Source organism: Schistocerca americana, chromosome 8, assembly GCF_021461395.2.
Source record: "Schistocerca americana isolate TAMUIC-IGC-003095 chromosome 8, iqSchAmer2.1, whole genome shotgun sequence".
NCBI classification, from domain to species: Eukaryota; Metazoa; Arthropoda; class Insecta; order Orthoptera; family Acrididae; genus Schistocerca; species Schistocerca americana.
In genome coordinates, this window is record NC_060126.1 from 362,333,246 (window position 1) to 362,347,287 (window position 14,042).

Below are 14,042 nucleotides of genomic sequence, written 5' to 3' on the forward strand. Positions count from 1 at the left end.
CTCTGATTCGTTGCAGCTAATTGAGGTTAAGTTCGGCGTCGAGTTGGCAACGGCCTTGCCGCAGCGGATACATCGGCTCCCGTGAGATCACCGAAGTTAAGCGCTGTTGGGCGTGGCCGGCACTTGGATGGGTGACCGTCCAGCCGCCTTGCGCTGTTGCCATTTTTAGGGGTGCACTGAGCCTCTGATGCCAACTGAGGAGCTACTCGACCGACTAGTAGCGGCTTCGGTCAAGAATACCATCATAACGACGGGGAGAGCGGTGTGCTGACCACACGCCCCTCCTATCCTCATCCTCTTCTGAGGATGACACGGCGGTCGGATGGTCCCGGTAGGCCACTCGTGGCCTGAAGACGGAGTCGGTGTCGAGTTAAGACATTTGTTTCGACGTGTGCTGACTTCCACTTACTTTTTATTCAATGGTCAGTACTACGAACAGACGGATGGAGTTGCAATGGGAAGCACGTTGTCACCTATTGTGGCCAATTTGTTTATGGAGGACTTTGAGGAACCTGCATTGGAGTCAGCCACCATGAAACCTGCGTGTTTTTTCAGATATATTAGACGATACTTTTGTTGTTGGGTCTCATGGTAGTAAGAATTTAAACCGGTTTTTGGAACACCTGAATTCAATAAACTCGAATACTTAGTTCACTATGGATGTGGGAAAGAATGGATTCATTCCCTTCCTTGATGTGTTGGTCAGAAGGAAGACTGATGGTACGTTGGGACATTCTGTTTATAGGAAGCCTAGTCACAGTGACTTGTATCTGCGAACTGATAGTTGTCACCATCCAGCTCAGCGTGAAGGAGTACTTCGCACCTTGGTTCACAGGGCCCACGTTATCTCAGACCCTGAAAGTTTGGCAGCTGAGCTATCACATCTCGAAGTCACCTTGCGTCAGAATGGCTATACTGAGAGGCAGATCAAACGTGCTTTGCGCTATCAGCCTTCTATGCAGCGGGTGAGTGACGATAGCAACGAAGTGGCACGTAAGTCTACGGCCTTTTTGCCTTACACGGGAAGCATTCCCTACAGGATTGGCCGTATTTTGCGGAAATATGATGTGACATGTCTTTTTCGACCACCTTCTAAGATTAAGGCCCTGTTGGCGTCCGTAAAAGATTATCTTAGTTTGCGTAAGGCTGGTGTCTATCGTATTCCTTGCAGTTGTGGCATGTCGTATATTGGTGAAACAATCAGGGCTCTGGAAGACTGGAGTATTGAACATAAGCGTCACACACGCTTACAACAGCCGAGCAAATCCGCTATTACAGAACCTTGCCTTGACACTACTCATCCTATGGAATACAACAACACGGAGATTCTGGCTTGCACGTCCAGCTATTGGGATAGTGTTATTAAGGAAGCTGTTGAAATCAAACTATCGAGCAATCTTATAAACAGAGATGGTGGATTTTGTTTAAATGCTGCTTGGTATCCGGCTCTGTCTCTCATCAAAAAACAGAGGGACAGAATTAGTGCTACCTCACCTGTTGATGAATAGTCACTCTCGATATTTCTGATGTTGGTTATCTTTGGTTGTGTGTTGACTCTGCGGTTACTTGTCCTGTGTGTGGTATCTTCCTTGTTTCTCCCCTGTGAACCGAGGTGTTAAATTCCCTTGCACATTGCTTCCTCCTTGCAGCTGTGCCTTGAGAATGGCAGGGCGCGCTCCTGTCGAAATATCGGCGGTGGTCGACGACGTCACCCGGCAGCAAACCCGTAAGTTATTTGAATATTATGTTTCTTATTTGTTATCATTAGCTAAGTCAGCAACAAGTTTGAACAAAATTGCGTATACACAATTGTACTTGTTATATATATATATATATATATATATATATATATATATATATATATATATATAATTTATCTTTTTGTAAAATTTTCAACAAAAAAGTAGCAGTAATAAAACTGAATTTGTATAAGACGACATGTAGAATCACAGAATGTACAACCCGCTATATAAGGATCTTTCCTTGGGAAATAAATAAATATTTCATTTCTGTCATTTCTGTGCCCTCTCTCTCTGAGGACTGGTCTTCACTCTGAAGACTGGTCTGTGAGTGATCTTGTGTTATTGGACTTGTCATACAGGAAGAATGCTGTAACAATTTACGAATACTTATGACAGGCCAACCTCTGAGTTTATGTGTTCATTTCTGAATAGTACTCGGACTTTCATTGTCTGTGGCTTCCCTTTTGTCCGTTTTGTAAACCAATTTCTTAATAGGCTACGAAACACCTGCAGAAGAGACAAAGTCCGACGCCTGTGACAGAAGATCCCCAGGTGAGTGATTTTCTAGGGAACATTGTCAGTCGTAGCTCCATTGCTAATCTGCTACAGTTGCTTCCACCAAAATACCAAATGCTACACGTCGAGTGGGTGGAGGGCAAGTACTCAGCAGCTAGGGAAACGTTTGCGGTCGCAACCCTGCCAGGAGGTCTTCCTGCGGGCACGCGGAACAATCGCCCTTCTCCACCCACCGGGCTACGGGGTGTCAGGGCGAGTGTGTTGCGTGGGATTTCCGGCCGGCGCCCCTGTCACTATTTGTGTCGGACACGGCGACCCCGCCGCCCCGACGCGGCCCGTCTGACCGGCCGGCCGTCTTACGGGAAGCGGGGCCATCTCGGGTCACACCTCCACTCTGGGGGAGAGCCGCGCCACGCTGATCCCATCTGCTCGCCCGGCCTCCACTGCTCCCCGACACGCCCCCACTTTTAGCGCCCCTGGCCGGGAGGCTCGAGGCTCCTGGAACTGCGTGGAAAAGCTGCTACTCCCGACACACTGCCCAAATTACCTACCGTATCTCTTTCGGAATAACTTTCGCGGTATTACAAATAGGTTGCTTGCCTATGGCACGAGAATTCCAGTAGTAAACCATATCCCATGCTTCGTGTTGCGATTTCATTGGCTCCGTTTGCTACAAAATACGATGGAACAGGAAATGGCTACAAGACACAGTCAATGTCCCATTTATCTTCATCGCCACTCCAAATACGAAGGTTGCTCGGAAAGTAATGCACCGCGTTTTTTCCTCGGCTGAAAACAGTGCTAAGAATGCGAAACGTACCTATTATTTGCAGCGTCCTGAAATAGCGCGCAAAGTTTCCGCCACTTCCGACAGATAGCGTAGGTGCAGAACAGTTTCGAAATGTCGTGTGTAGGTGATGTACGTTACAAGCAACGTGCCGTCATTGATTTTCTCACTGCAGAGAGAAATCTGCGGGGAATATTGACAAACGCTTGTGCAACGTCTAGGGACTGTCTGCTGTCGACAGAATTTCAGTTAGTTCCGGGGCACGGAGGGCGAGGTCATCAGAAGGCAGTTCGGCGTAGAGAACCTGTATAGGGAGAAAGTGGCCATAGGTGAAGTTGCCCGTGATTGGTTGATTATCATTGGCAGAAAAATGGCGCCAAACGTCTCTCGCGCTTCCTACGTTCTCTGTGCTTTTCAGTTGAAGTTCAGAGGACTTTCGGAAACGATTAAAAGGTATTTGAATTATTGAGAGACATGTTATGCGTTGTGCATGCATGTTCGGTTTAGTTGTGCATCGTTTTTAGTACGTAATTAGCGTTTGCGATCTTAAATACGAGTTGAAATAATGAAGCGTTTTGTAATGAAGTCGGTAGGCCTACATGTTTGAAGTAAAGTACTCTTATCTATGCGAAGGAAGTCGTTTTTGCTTTTTACTACAAATAAAAAAACTTGCAATATACATGGTTAAATTTGAAAACAGACCTGTAAATTGGCTGTGGGAAAATTATTATAAAGCATTATTCTTATAAACATAGAATTAAAATGGGATTGTGTATCTAATGTGTAAGAATTTTGCTAAGCTGCAGACGTCATAATTACGTCCTGCAGTGTCATAAGGTTATTTTTTTAACAGTACTGTATTGAAAATTTCCATGCCACTGTTAGTAATTCCAGGTAATCTGATTGTAGTCTTATAACTATTTCATTAATGCTGTTAGGGCAGGAAGTTTCCCAGATTTCTGTCTTAATTTTGTCGTGGTTGCTGAAACATTATCCGTAGTAAATAATTGTAGGTACTCTTGAAGACAGTTTTTAATAGGCCTACTTACTGTGGGGTAGAAGGGATACAGTAGTTTTCTTGTTATATTTGGTCGTTTTTACAGTAGCCTACATTTAACATTACCTGATTTTTGTAATCTTTTTCGTTTGATATCTACGAGAGGTAGTCATAAGCAGTTGTTTACTTGTGACATGCAAAAAGTTTGAAGACGTTACACGAAGTACTAATACGTCTCACACTTATTGCATGTCAAAAGTAAACAACTGCTTACGACTTTCATTCATCTGACGTAATACAGGTACCTTAAATCGTTAGCGTTATGCGCTTCCGATACTAAACAAATGCTATACACTATTTTTTTTTATTTACCTTACTTTCATTGCAATATGTCTAGTAAACGAACTTTAAAGGAGATAAATGCAAGTAACGAATAATTTTTACATCCACTGTATCAAATTTTCCGATGCTGTACGTAGTAGGCTACTATGAGTATATTATAGCTGTAAAGAAAGGCATTTAACGAATTATTTCGCTATATTTGATTCGGTGAGTGTGCACTCCACTACTTCACTACTGGCCATTGAAAAGTCCCGCCTGCAGTGTGACAGAAAAATGGCCGCCGTATCGTCCGGTTGGCCACTCTCTCCCTATACAGGCTCTCTAGTTCGGCGGAGCTCCACGATTTGGAGCGGTCGTGGAGGCCATTCACGACTGTCCAATTGACATGTTGCTGCGAGACGATGTTGTCATTTGCGAGGACAGACGCATTCGTGGAAGACATTTTGAGGACGATGAGCAGGTGATTCACACAGTGAAGCATGTCTCCGCCACCACGACAAACAAGCTAGAGACATAATTTGCAGGACATACGCTTCCTTCAAGCGGAGAGCACGCGCATGCGCGTAACGCAGCTGTCGCTTGGAATCATCTACAAAGCCATTCCTGTCCGTGCCTCGATATGCGCGAACCGACATCGTTCGACGAGTCGGGTTACAGTCGATAGTGACCGACAAAGAAGCGCAGAAAGCGCGAAATTACGACACCTAAACAACAGTCCACCAACAAGAAAGCGACTTTCACTCTAGACGGCTCGTATCAGAAGCATTGTAAGAAAAGTGAGTACGCTATGGAAGGAATGAAAAGAAAAGAAAAAGAAATTCGGTACCCATTAACTATTTTCTCATTGGAAAAGCAATAGAGTGCTATTGTAACTGATCGGGTTATTACGACTGGCTCGGACAACATTAGAGAATTTCACTGCATAGTTTGCGGTGTTACTACTTTACGATGAATAATGTATTGTGCGACAGCGCTCACTTTTAGAAATGCGATAAACTACTCATTGTAGATTTGGACACCATCGTCTTTTCATTAGACGGTAGGAAGAATACCATTCATATCTAACTTGACAGACTGTTTTTTTTTTTTTTTTCTTTTTACATATGAGGGCCCCTCCCACAAAAACACACCCTAATGCGCGAGGGTCTCAACACTCGCTACCTCTTGATACATGGCTAATCAAGTAGTGGATAGGGCAGCGTATCGGGCAGGATTGGACTACCTGGTAAATTTATACAGGGTGTCCGGAAAGTCTTTCCCTGATTACATAAATTGATAACTCAGGCTAGAAGTAAGATACAAATATGAAACTGGTGTCTAATTGTCTACAAACTATCAAAGTTTTTTCACACTTCAGTAAACTTCCACATGAGCACCCTTGGTAGCACATAGCACATCTAGGCGATATTCAGTTTCCGTCCACACATTAGCCAACATTACTGGAGGGTCGATTCAACGACTGTGGTTATCAGTTGCCGCAGGGTTTCATGATCTGGTACAAGTGTTCGGTAGACCTCGTCCTTGACATAACCCCATAAAAAGAAGTCTAATGGGGTTATGTTAGGAGAGTGTGGAGGCCAAACCGGTGGCCGATCACGACCAATCCATCGCCCAGGAAAGGTCTTATCGAGACAGGCACGGACGTCCAAACCCCAGTGAGGTGGTGCACCGTCTTGCTGAAACAAGACATCTGGGTGATACTGAAGCAGCTGAGGAACAGCATACAGTTGCAACATGTCCAGATACACGGCAGATGTGATGGTAGCCTCAGCGAAGAAGAATGGCCCGATAATTCGATCGTGCAATAGCGCGCACCAAACATTCACCTTTGGACTGCCTCTGGTGCACTCCATGACGTCGCTAGGGGATTGTGAACCCCAAATACGCACATTATGGCGATTCACTACTCCACTGACAAAAAAATTCACTTCGTCGGAAAAGGCAATTCGTCTGAGATAACCATCATCGTCCTCAATACGTGATAGTATTTCGACCGCAAAATCATAGCGACGTATACTGTCATTGGGCAACAAGGCCTGAACGATTTGCACTTTGTATGCACGAAACAATAAACGTTTGTGTAAAATATCATAGAGAGAGCTTTTTGGCATCTGTAAGTCACGTGGGGTCCTGCGCACCGATTTCTTCGGACTTCGCAGAAGAGACTGCCTTACAGCTTCCACCCTGTCTGCTGAGGTTCTTGGTCGGCCAGACCTCGGAAGGTCAGCAACCGATCCTGTGTTCTTGAACCTCTCATAAAAGGCTTTAATGCTCTTGACATCAGGTGGATTTCTTCCAAATGTTTTCTGGAAGTGTCTCTGCACCGTCGTTGGTGATCGTGTCTCATGGTACCACAGGACACACAGTGCCTTCTCCTGATTGGTTAACATGACTTTTTGGGCACTGCACCTCATCCACTACTTACGTACTGCAACCTAAAACAGAAAAAAAAACTTTGATAGTTGTAAACAATTCGACACAAGTTTCATATTTGTATCTTACTTCTAGCTTTATGTAATCAGGGAAAGACTTTTCGGACACCCTGTACATACCTTGCTTGAGGTCAGTACATCGGACTGTTTCAACGGGTGGCCGCTAGGGGCGCTGCACGAGTGGTCCGCGGCTGGGGCTGCGGCGATAACCATCGGCGGCATTGTGTGACAGGCAGGTAGGAAGGAGGCGGGCGAGCAGAGGAGGTGTCACGCGGGTCGCCCATTGTCGCAGGCGCCAACAATAACCGGACGCACAAAGCTGGCGCCCGCCCTCGCCCTCGCGGGCGAAAAAAAAATAAAAATAACAGTAGCGCCGGAAAAGGGTAAGGTCTCCAGCGGCACCTGGGCCGCAGGCCACGGGGTACAAGGTGCGACACGTAAGCTTCCTGTCGCTTCTAGGAGCGCATCCGGACACTGCGCGGACGAGACGTTGACAGCTGCGACCACGCATTCGAAAAGGAACAAGTGCACAGTAGAATCCAAATTATGACGGTACTCGGTATGCTCCACGTGAAAAAAAGGTTAACTACTACAAGAACCGTTGCAAAAGCATGATTTATCGAGTGTTGAAGCCAACGAGGAATAGTACGAGATTTGGTACTTTGCAACGCCCAGTTCTTGTTACGTTCGTTGTATCGAAGCACGCTGAGCAAAAGGTTGATGACTTTCTCTTCCATCTCAGCGGTATCTACAACAGCATATTGTTTCCAGTGGAAGCCTAGAAAGACTTTTATGACAGTTAACTCAGAAGAGAAGCTTCAAAAAGCCAAAATCGCTAGTAAAGCATTTACTCCGATAACCGGTTTCGGTTACCAACTTCGAATCTGTAATAGGCAGCGCCAGCCGGTGTGGTCGAGCAGTTCTAGTCGCTTCAGTCTGGAAACGCGCGACCGCTACGGTCGCAGGTTCGAATCCTACCCTGGGCATGGATGTGTGTGATGTCCTTAGGTTAGTTGGGTTTAACTAGTTCAAAGTCTAGTGGACTGATGACCTCATATGTTAAGTCCCATAGTGCTTATAGATATTTGAACCATTTTGGACTTGGCAAATTAGTGCACCACATGTTCTAATAATGGAATGGAGTCTTTTAAAAATTCCCTGAAACTTTTTATAAAAATTTGTTGTTTTCAAATCACTGTGGTTTCTAACTTGGATTATGCTTTGTATATAAAGTTTTTTTTAAAGCTCTTTTTGTCAGTTAACATATCAACAGTTACTTGTTATTGAATATTAATGCTTTTGCTTTACACAAAAAGATTTCAAATTGTACTACCAAAGTACTACCAGGTGGGCTTATGAATAGTTCTTGTGTTTATTCTGCATCTCAGTCTGTAGTCAGCTGTTGTTTGAGCATGAGCACTTGTATTCGAAGTACTATCCTATCTTGACTTCGACATTCCGGTAGCCAGTGATTTTCACATGCATGTTCTTGATGTGACGCGATGCACAGCATATATGGAGAAGATTATGTGAATTTGTAGAGCGTAAGGTAAGTTATTTTTCCAAGAACGCGGACAATTAATTTTGTGCAGCTCTCTTGTAATACATTCGTGCAGTCCTCTCCAGAGGTGGCAAGGAATAACTTAACTGGAATAAATAACCGTTTGCTGAGTAGCCACAGTTAGCGATATAACTGGTTATCAGTATCAGGCAGTTATATCAGTAACAGACAATACCGCGCTTTATCTGTTGGCAAATGTGCCTACTATTTCCCCGTAGGTCTCACTCTGTCTTAGGAAGAATAACGAATCGACTGATTGTGTGATGTTCGTACTATCATGGAAATAGTTTTTGAGTAACTGCCAATACTGCGCGCCATATGTTCATCGATAAACGTATTTCTAATTCGGTCTCGCTCTATCTGGTCACGGATAAATCACAGTGACCTTGCGATGAGTACTTCCACGGAAATGATTGGTGGAATAACCATGGAGGTAAAAAAAGAAGGGCGATTAATTACACCACAAACTTGAAGCCAAATCCACCGTCTTAACCAGTCCAAAACATTGGGTTCACCGCATTCATACTTCCATGGTTCATCGCTGTGTACTTCCCCGTGACGTCAGTCTGACGTGCCCGTGCCCAGTTTGATTGTTGTTTTATCAAAACTACCAGCCTGCTTTGTTTACGGTTGTACTAATCTATCCGATCGTAATCTAAAGTTTACAAAGGAATCGCATTTCATTCGTAAGTGGATCAATTCAAGCAATATTTTCTTTTGTATACACGAATTATTGTTGCACTGTTTACTTTTATTGTAACGGTTTTATTTCTGTCATTTGACTTGAGATTTGCTTTGCTTTACTCAGCGTCCGTTCTTTCTCTCCTTTCCTGTGTTCTTCATTGCCTTCCAAGTCGCAAACGCTCCGACATCTGCGTCACACTGTATAAACGGCTTCGTCCCCGAACAACACACTGCTACATAACCGCGCCTATTGTTGGGGCAGCATCTGATGTCCTAAATTCCTCTCACCAATAATTATTATTCATTGTTCACATTTCCTCCCCCTTTAAAAATGATTTAGGTTAGAATAAACATAGACAGCGGTTATATGTGCGTGAGTTTCGTGTATATGTCTGTATGAATCTGTATGTGTGCTGTGTTTCCTTTATGAAGAAGGCTTTGGCTGAAAATTTATGTGAATACTCTTTTCGTTGTGCCAGCCACGTGATAGGCGTGTCGACAGCCACCTATCCGTTACACAGTATAGTTATTCCCTCGTGAAGTTTGTTGTAAGTAATCCCATGCACTTCAAAAGGAACGGTGACGTATATACCGGTAATTACAATAAAAGGAGAAAAAAATGACACTGATTACGCCACACTGAAGTTGTTTGTACCACAAACAGGAATTCACAGTGCTGCAACTAGAAGTTTTGATCAATTACCCATAGATAAAAAATGTCTGACACACATCAAAGTAAAATTCGAAACCAAACTGAAAACGTTTCTCTTTGATAACTCTTCCTATTCTGCAGAAGATTGTCTATTACTGTAATTTGTAATGGCGATGGATAGAAATTACTGACTAACATGTGTCTGTCTTTAATTAAAAATATTAAAACTGATAAATTGTCAGCATGGACGCTTATTTACAAAAAACTTGATGTCAATATATTATGACCCGTTCCATCTTGTTCCGGCGTAACGACAAGCGCCGGCACACCGGTCAAGAACGTTAGAGCAGAGAGGGCTGTGAGACGACGTGACGTCAGCCAATAGAACTCTGACCGATCCCTCTCTAGGACGACAACTAGAGAGCCTGTATAGGGAGAGAGTGGCCAACCGGACGATACGGCGGCCATTTTTATGCCAAACTGCGGGCGGGACTTTTGAATGGCCAGTAGTGGAGCAGTGGAGTACACACTCACCGAATCAAAAACACAAGACAACATGGCGAAATCATTCGTTAAATGCCTTTCTTTACAGATATAATATATTCATAGTAGCCTACTACGTACAGCACCGGAAAATTTGATACAGCGGCTGTAAAAATTATTCGTTACTTGCATTTATCTCCTTTAAAGTTCGTTTAGTAGACATATTGCAATGAAAGTAACGTAAATAAAAAAATATAATGTATAACATTTGTTTTGTATCGGAAGTGCATAACGCTAAAGATTTAACGTACCTGTATTACGTCAGATGAATGAAAGTCGTAAGCAGTTGTTTACTTGTGACATGCAAAAAGTGTGAGGCAAATTAGTACTTCTTGTCACATCTTCAAACTTTTTGCATGTCACAAGTATACAACTGCTTACGACTTTCTTTCATATATACTGAATACCTCTCGTTGATAACAAACGAAAAAGATTACAAAAATCAGGTAATGTTAAATGTAGGCAACTGTAATAACGAGCAAATATAACAAGAAAACTACCATATCCCCTGTACCCCACAGTAAGTAGGCCTATTAAAAACTGTCTTCAGGAGTACCTACAATTATTTACTACGAATAATGTTTCAGCAATAATGTGTTATAATAATTTTCACACAGCCAATTTACAGGTCTGTTTTCAAATTTAACTATGTACATTGCAAGTTGTTTTATATGTAGTAAAAAGCAAAAACGACTTACTTCGCATAATTAAGAGTACTTCGTTGGTTTCCACAAGGCTCCTGTTTGATTTATGTCAGCCCTGTTGACTTCGACTGCCAACTGCTTTCGTCTTTCTTCATTGCGTGGAAATGCTAACATGCGAAATCCACCTTCGCCTCTATTGGAACAACCAAATGTACCACAACCAGGCATCGTTCACGAACGTCGGCAGAACGAATTACAGATGTCAAAAACAATACTTTACAATTACTAACGTGTGTACTTCAAACATGTAGGGCTACCGACTTCATCACAAAACGCTTCATTATTTCAAGTCGTATTTAAGATCTCAAACGCTAATTACGCACTAAAAACGATATACAACCAAATCGAACATGCAAGCACAACGCATAACAAGTCTCTCAATAATTCAAATACCTTTTAATCGTTTTCAAAAGTCCTCTGAACTTCAATTCAGATCAAAAGCACGGTGAACATAGGAAACGCGAGAGACGTTTGGCAGAAAAATGGCGCCAAAGCTAATCAACAAATCACGGGCAACTTAACCTATGGCCACTCTCTCCCTATACAGGCTCTCTAACGACAACGAAACGGTCGCGCCATCTACACGACGATGACAAGCGCCGCGCCGCGTTGCCGCGGCCGAGTTAAAGTCTAGCCGTTCCATGAATGCTAGAGCGGCGACTTAGCAAATGTATTGTTTCACTTGTATTACGAACTGTATATGCTGAAGAAGCTTCTTATTTGTCTGTCGCCTTTTTCTTGTGACACTTCTGTATTTCAAAGTTATTGTCATTTATCTCACTGTAATAAAAATTCATCAATACGATTTGCTTGAATTGTTGTCTAGCGACCCGAGAAAGCAGGTTTCATAGGCACCCTATGTTACACGAGTGGGCAGGACACAACACATATTATTACGAATGATACATGGAACAAGACAGACACAACGAAAAGAGCGTTCACAATAATTTTCAGCCAAAGCCTTCTTCAGAAAGGAGACACAGCACACATACACATTCATAGAATTATATACACAAAACTCACGCACACATGACCGCTGTGTCCGGTTGTTCTATCCAAAATCTAGGTAACTAAGTACTGGAATATCAAAAAACATGTTATAAACTTTGAAAATCACAAAATGAAATTCAAAAATAAAATCAAGCAGATGATCAAAGTAGACGCGCCTTCTAATTGGGCTATGTTTGGTTATCCATGAGAAACTGATAGAGTGGCTGGTGAGAAGTATTCCGAATAAAGAAACAAATAGGCTGCTGTTGGAAAGGTAGGCCTACATCTTACAATGTTAGGCTAACATTATTAAAAAGTTACTCACATAAATGTTAAAGCATAATATCCATTTTAAGGGGTCTTCAGCGTTTGTGACTGTTCCGTTAAACACATTATAGCATTCCACAGTGCAGAAAGATGTTTAAAACATTATATCGCTTTTTTGCCCTGTAAGTTACAATTATTGACCACACACTGAATGGCGCATCATAGCCAATATATCGAACTGAGAAGATGGGTAAACTATAGTGAGACTAATGCACTGACAATGAAACAAAACAAGAGCTCTGTTGTGCGTGGAGTTCTATTTCTTTGGCATGTCAATAATCGTTCACTTTGCTGACATGCACAAGATACTATAGCATGCTTTGCTTCTTTTCCCACTGCACTTGTTTATAGGACAACAAAGAACACGCACGTAAGTTTTTTGCAAACAAGAACACTAAAAATGCTATTCATAAGAGTTGAAAGCAGAAAACGTAGCGAAAAAGAAGCAGTACCGATACCAGCAACCAAACAAACATTGGTCTCGGATTTCCAGTTCATACAAGTAAAGTAAAAGCGGAAGTAAATGGTTTACAAAAGCATGCATTTCGCATAACTGCCTTCCGTTTCCGGTTATGAACGTTAACGTGTTACAAAGCCGGCCGCTGTGGCCGAGCGGTTCTAGGCGCTTCTGTCTGGGACCTCGAGGCTGCTAAGGTCGCAGGTTCGAATCCTGCCTCGGGCATGGATGTGTGTCATGTCCTTAGGTTTGTTAGGTGTAAGTAGTTGTAAGCCGAGGGGACTGATGACCTCAGATGTTAAGTCCCATAGTGCTTAGAGCCATTTGAACGTGCTACTAGAGCAAATACGCATTCAAGAAAGTAGAAAGCTTGGATCATGCACTCCTGCCGACAGCTGTTCTTCACTGACGAACGTTGGAGTTTGCACGCCAGTACCACCACTGGTCATCCACTGAATGGCGACAGGTGTCTTTCTCAGATGACAGACGGCCATTGCCGTGTACGGCTTGAAACTTCTGAAAGCAGTCTTCCTGCAACAGTCGTTCAGGCCGATGGGTGGAGAGTTATGGTATGGGTAATCTCTTCGTGGTATTCCCTGGGGAATCTCGTCATTCTGGAAAGCACAGTGGATCCACACAACTATGGATCAATCCTTGGGGACCATGTCCACCCCTACATGAAGTTCGGTTTCCCTCGGCATGGCGGCTTCTGTCAAGATGTCACACCGTATGTCAGTTTGCTTCTCTTCGGCACGACGACATCTATCAGCAGGACAGTGCATCGTGACACACATCCCGCTATATACATGCATAGTTTGAAGAGCACCAGGATGCATTTACCGTACTCGCCTGGTCAACAAGCTCTTCAGATTTAAACCCAATCGAAAATACGTGGGACTAACTCGATCAGTCTTTACGCGCTATGGACCCTCAGTCGAGAAACATAGCACACCTGGTCATGACATTGGAGTCAGCATCGCTCTACATCACTTTTTATCCCTTCCAGAACCTCAGTGATTCTCTTCCTTCAAGCGTCTTTGTGATCGACGCTGCAAAAGGAGGTTATTTGGGCTTTTGACTGGTGGTGACATTAATGTAACTGGGGAGAACAGAACGGCGGTTATCTACCACATAAATAGATTTAAATACAAGGAAGTAATCATATCACATCTACAAGACTTGCATCTTCAAACCCAAAGTGATTTCTTGGTGACAACGGATTTAGGATGATTACTCCAGGCGCCAAATCTGACGGATGAAAACAAGAAAGAAATAAGGGTTAAGATTTAGTTGCGAGAAGTAAATGAG